This window comes from Furipterus horrens, unplaced genomic scaffold, assembly GCF_987537825.1.
Source record: "Furipterus horrens unplaced genomic scaffold, mFurHor1.1.pri manual_scaffold_13, whole genome shotgun sequence".
Taxonomy (NCBI): Eukaryota; Metazoa; Chordata; class Mammalia; order Chiroptera; family Furipteridae; genus Furipterus; species Furipterus horrens.
Window position 1 is genome coordinate 34,334,451 of NW_028327183.1, and position 6,072 is coordinate 34,340,522.

The 6,072-nt window shown below is 38.8% G+C and overlaps 1 long non-coding RNA gene across 1 annotated transcript; it reads right to left on the minus strand.

Moving 5' to 3' along the window:
* Positions 1-4,087: 4,087 nt before the first annotated feature.
* On the minus strand, positions 4,088-5,818 carry LOC149994456 (uncharacterized). Its single transcript, XR_016507785.1, has 4 exons — positions 5,403-5,818; positions 4,980-5,065; positions 4,753-4,879; positions 4,088-4,300 (listed from the first exon to the last, which is right to left on the minus strand). It is a non-coding gene; the product is annotated as an uncharacterized LOC149994456 (long non-coding RNA).
* Between the last annotated feature and the right edge of the window lie 254 nt (positions 5,819-6,072).

The window sequence follows — 6,072 nt, forward strand, 5'->3', positions numbered from 1 at the left end:
CATTGAGACAAAACCACCTTTTACAATGAAAGTTTCCACCTGAGATTTCAATTAGGTTTGTTTTATGTAAATGAGGTATACAAGTTGTGCAGATCTGATTGGAAAGGGCAGGTCTCAGTCCTGTGACAGAAAGATGAAACCAGCGTTTCCCTGCAGTACTTAACTCAGATGACATAAATAAACAGGGCATAGTATGGAAAGCTGAGAGTAGTTTGAGGTTCTTCCCAGTATACAGAGTATATGAGAAGCCCAACAGCAAATGACTACTAGGACTTTATTATTTGTAACATTTTGGCCCTTGGTTAACCACAGGGAGTCCATCTCAGAAGATAAGCTCCTTCTTGAGGTGTACATCAAATAACTGTTTCTTCTTGGGGTTTACAATATGAAGACATGGATTTAAATAATTTCAGCCCTAATTTGGACAAGGTAGAAGGTTAGGCTTTCTAACCTTCTTTATAAAAAAAGTATATATAAAAAAATTCTTATTGATTATGCTAGCTATAAGAGAGTTCCCAATTTTCCCCCTTGCCTCCTCCACCCAGTACTGCCATTCCTTCCAGCAATCCCCCCGACCTTAGTCCATGTCCATGGGTCACGCATATGCATTCTTTGGCTTCTCCATTTTCTATAATATTCTTAACATCACCCTCTCTATTTTGTACCTACCAATTTATGCTTCTTAATCCCTGCACCTTTTCCTCCATTCTCCCCCATCTTCCCCTTCCCCCCTTCCAGCTGTTAACCCTCCAAGTGATCTCCATATCTATGATTCTGTTCCTGTTCTGGTTGTTTGCTTGGTTTGTTTCTTAGATTCAGTTGTTGATACTTGTGAATTTGTTGCCATTTTAATTTTCATAGTTTTGACCTTCTTTTTCTTAAATGTGTCCCTTTAACATTTTATATAATAAGAGATTGGTGATGATGAACTCTTTTAGCTTTACCTTGTCTGGGAAGCACTTTATCTGCCCTTCTGTTCTAAATGATATCTTTGCTGCATAGAGTAATCTAGGTTGTAGGTCCTTGCTTTTCATCACTTTGAATATTTCTTATTAGTCTCTTCTTGCCTGCAAAGTTTCTTTTGAGAAATCAGCTGTTAGTCTTATGGGAACTCCTTTGTAGGTAACTATCTTCTTTTCTCTCATTGCTTTTAAGATTCTCTCTTTATCTTTAACTTTTGGCATTTTAATTATGATGTGTCTTGGTGTGTTCCTCTTTGGGTCCAACTTGTTTGGGACTCTGTGCTTCCTGGATTTGTATGTCTATTTCCTCAACAAATTAGGGAAGTTTTCTTTCATTATTTTTTTCAAATAAGTTTTCAAGTTTTTGCTCTTCTTCTTATCCTTCTGGCATCTCTATGATTCAGATGTTGGTATGTTTGGTGATGTCCCAGAGGCTCCTTACGCTATCCTCATTTTTTTGAATTCCTTTTTCTTCTTGCTGTTCTGACTGAATGCTTTTTTCTTCCTTAGGTTGCAAATCATTGATTTGATACTCAGTTTCATTCCCTCCACTATTGGTTCCCTGTAGATTTTCCTTTATTTCACTTAATGTAACTTTCATTTCTGCCTTGGTCTTTTGTGTGCTGTGGCCATACTCAATGAATTCTTTGAGCATCCTGATAACTGGTGTTTTAGACTCTGCATCTGAAAGGTTGGTTGTTTCCATTTTGTTTAATTCTTTTTCTGGAGTTTTGTTCTATTTTTTTGTTTTTGTTTTTCAATTGGGCCGTATTTCTTTGTCTCCTTGATTTGATAGTCTCCCTGTGTTTGTTTCTGCATATTAGGTAGAGCTGCTTTGACTCCTTATCTTAGTAGTGTGGCCTATTGTAGAAGAGTGGACCTGTAACTTGTGTGGGGTGGAGCCTCAGGTGATCATGGGGGTGGAGAGCAACCTGTTTCATTACTTTGTGGCTCTGTGTAGGGGGAGGGCTCAGAGAGGAGACAATATTGCTGCCTGTCTTATGGAATTTTGCTTGGGAGGAAGCTGTCTCCCAACACCTTCCCTGTTTCCAGTCACTTCACTTTCTCAACATATGGCACTTGTGCCCTTCTAGCTGTTGCCCTATTGCTGAATCCCAGAGGAGATGGGCCTGCATAAGTCCTAAGTCCATGCAGATGCTTTAAGAGGCATCTCCTGAGAATCTGACAGTTTCTTCTGCCACCCCAACCCCCACTTGTTTTTACAGCTGAGAGTTATGGGGATTTATCTTCCTGGCATTGGCACCTTGGGCTGCTGTGTGGTCTGGTTTGGGGCTGGGATGCCTCACTCTCCAGGTATCCCTCCTGATTTTTATCCACCACATTGAATGTGGGACCACCCATTCTGCCACCTCTCTGAGCCACTCCTGTGGGTCCAAGCCACTCCCATGGCTCCTTGCCTCTCCTGCAGTTCTGTACTTCTCCATGCCTCTCAACCTCTCTCCATGTCTCCACCCCTCCTACCCATTTGGATGAATGTGGCTTCTTTAAATCCTTGGTTGTTGGACTTCCATACAGCTTGATTTTCTGGTGGTTCTGGGTGATATTTTTTATAGTTGTAATTTTTTCTGTAGTTGTATGAGGAAGCAAAGCATGTTTATCTATGCCTCTATCTCTAGCTTTCTGACTGGGCTATTTATTTCTTCTCTTGGTTTTGGGTCATTTGGTTTTGTCTTCTGTTATGCCTGGTGAGTTTTATTAAATGCTATGTGTTGTATATAAAAAATTGTGGAACCAATATGATGCTGTGGATAAGGTTATCTTTCTGCAGAGATTGTCTTTTGCTTTTGTAAAACAATTAGTATAGGGGCAGACTATCTTAATCTGGTTTGAGTCAAAGTGGTATCTTGGTGACAGTTGACCTTGTTTGGTTTGCCCTTACTGCTAGTATGACCTTTCAGAGGTCCTGACAAAAAACCTAGGATATTACAAAGGTCTCTCTAAGATTGCCAAAACTTTGCTCAGGCTTTTTACCTTTAAGTCACTGTTCTTATAAGTAAATGTTCTGAGTAAAATAATAGTGTTGTTATGGATGAAATGTTTGTGTTCCCCAAATATACATGTATTTGAAGCTTTAACCCCCAATATAATGGTAGAAAGGAGTAAAGCCTTTGGGAGGCAATTAGGTTTATATGGGGTCTTGAAAGTGGAGCCTCCATGATGGTATTAGTGCTCTTACAAGAAGAGGAAGTCATACCAAAGTTTCCTCTCTCTGCCATGTAAGAACACAGAGAAAAGGCGGCCATCTGTCAGCCAAGAAGAGGGCTCTCACCAAGAACCAACTCTGCCAAAACCTTGATCTCTGACTTCCAGCTTCCATAACTGTGAGAAATATATGTCGGCTGTTTAAGCCTCCCAGTCTACATATTTTGTTATAGCAACCCAAGCTAACTAAGGGAAGTGTCAACTGTCAGGCTCCTCTATGTATTCCTTCTCTCCAGGACCTTGTCCTCTTAAGTTCTCATTGCCTGGATAGATCTATGATATTTTCAGACATATTTTAAAAGTTATCCAGCTGTTTTAGTTGTCTGAGATAGGAGTTTTGATTTGATCCAGACTGGTTTTCCAGAGCCAGAAATAGAGGTTTCAACTATTCCTTTAGCATAATTCCTCAGCTATAATGATGGTTAGCACAAACGTGAAGGTTTGGGGTATTGGATTTGAAGTAATAAATTCCATCTGGTGGGAAAAAACAAAGCACAAATTGGTTCAACTAATTGGAAGAAGTAGAAATTATAATTTTTTATTAAGGTAAATCATTCTAATTAAATTAGTATCAGAATTTTTTTAGTGGTCACTAGAACCATAGAATATATCACGGCTAACCTCCTAATACTTTTTCCTACAGTAAAGTATATTTGGTTTATAGCAGCAAGAATTAGAAGAGCTCCTAGCATTCCCAGCCCCCTTCCAGGCTCTGGATAACACTGCAAGATGTTGGCCAGGTCCCTAAGAAAATAACATGTTTGATTCTGCATCACAGAACAGGCAAATTCATTCAGCAAACATATAGCAACCAAGTTTAAAGATTCTTATCTTCTCCAAAAGTTTCAAAATTTGTTCTTTTAAAGTGCAAACATCAATAAAAATTTAGATGAAAGAATAAACAAAAAAAATTTTTCCACAACAGAGCAGAAACATGGTACAGACAACTACCTGCCAAAGTATCATTGCTGTTTACAGCTTTGCCCTAACAGGTGGTTCATGTCACATGGGAGAAAGGGCCAGAAAGCACACATTTCAACCTGTTATAGTAGAGTATCAGGATAAACTGGTTAACCCAAAGGCCAGGCTGCATGCTGTATCTTGAACTGCATGTCCTATAGAAAGAGAGGGAAGACATGAGCAGCTGGAAGGCTGAGAGTATTGACTGCAGGCACTCACATTTTGATGAGAAAATGGGCTTTATTATGAAGGCTGGATGTAACTACCAGCAAATGTATAGCTAAGGCTACAAAGTGAAATGCCTTGGGAACTAGATGGATGGAAATAAATCTGCAAGCCCAAGAGACAATTCCCTAAGAAGTGCATAGACTGGCTAATGTGATCATGCTTTGGCCTCCAAACACAATTGGGAGATTCAGGACCAATTGCTCAAGTTGGATTGTTTCAGGTAACAAAATAAGAGATGATGGCAGCAAGGCCATGGGGGGTCTCCCAGGTCCCTGGTGGGACACACACAGAAGAAAAAAATGGCTCCAGGCAGGCTATAATCATAGACTCTATTAGGACTGAACAGGTCCTCCTTGTAGATCTAGTCTAAACATCTTACCTTATAGAAGACGAACTGACACCACCCAAGGAACTTCTTTTTATCGGTGAGAATTAATAAACATTAATTCTTCGGCAAAGTCTTCCATCCTTCTACTTGGCAGCTTTCTTCTTTGTCATTTTCTAATCTAGAGCATGAGCACCATAATTTCAGAGGCTCAAGCTGACAGAATATTCTTAATAACTTTTCTTGAATGGACAAGTGAGAATCGATGTGTGCAAACTCACAGAGCAAGACATGGGCCAGTTGTCCTGAGCTCCTGCCCAGATAGTTCAGTCAGGCTTCGGTTTTGGTTCCTAAGTTTGAGAAAACCCTGCAAAAGTAAATGATAAAAATAATCCCAGAGACTAAGGTGACAACAACTAAGTGCAATATGTGACCTACATAAAATCTTAGGCCATCAATAGGACATTTTGGTAACAATTAAGTGAATCTGCATACGTCTGTAGATTAGTTAACAGTACTGTATCAATATTAATCTCCTGGTTTTGATTACTATCCTGTGTTTATATAAGATATTAACATTTGGAAAAGCTGGGTGAAGGGTACACAAAAAGCAGAGACAGACTCATAGATGGAGAGCAGGATGACAGATAGTGGGTGGGGAGTTAGGGGCTGGAGGGATGGAGTAAAATGGAAAAAGCACTTACAGACATGGACAACAGTGTGGTGATTGCGGGGGGCAGGCAGGTATAAGGGGGCTAAATGGCAATGGGAAAAAATACAATAAAGATTAAATTTTAAAAATCCCAATATAGTAATAGAGAAAATAATATAATGAACCACTGTATACACATTACTAATGTTTAATCTTATTTCCAGCTATACATTCACCCACTTTCCTTACAGCTACATAAAACTTTAGAAATAGCCCTGACCAGTGTAGCTCAGTTGGTTGGGCATCAACCCACAAAGCAAAAGGTCACCAGTTTGATTCCCGGTCAGGGAACATGCCTGGGAACATGTCTTAGCTAGAACTGATTGACATTTCTCTCCCTCTCTTTCTCTCTCCCTTCCCCTCTCTCAATGAATAAATAAGGTCTTTAAAAAGACTTTAGAAAAAAAATTCCAGATATCATTTCATCTGTAAATACATTAGCATATATTTCAAAAGTTAAACATATATTGAAATACTTGAATAATGCTTAAATATATAATCATAATATTTTAATTTTAAAGAACATAATACTTTTAAAGAATCAAATATCCCATCAGTGTTCATATTTATAAGTGTCCTATGAATGTCACCTTTTTAAAAATTATTTAAGATCTAAATTTAATTATTTTCTTTGCAATTAATTATTGAATAACTGGATCCTT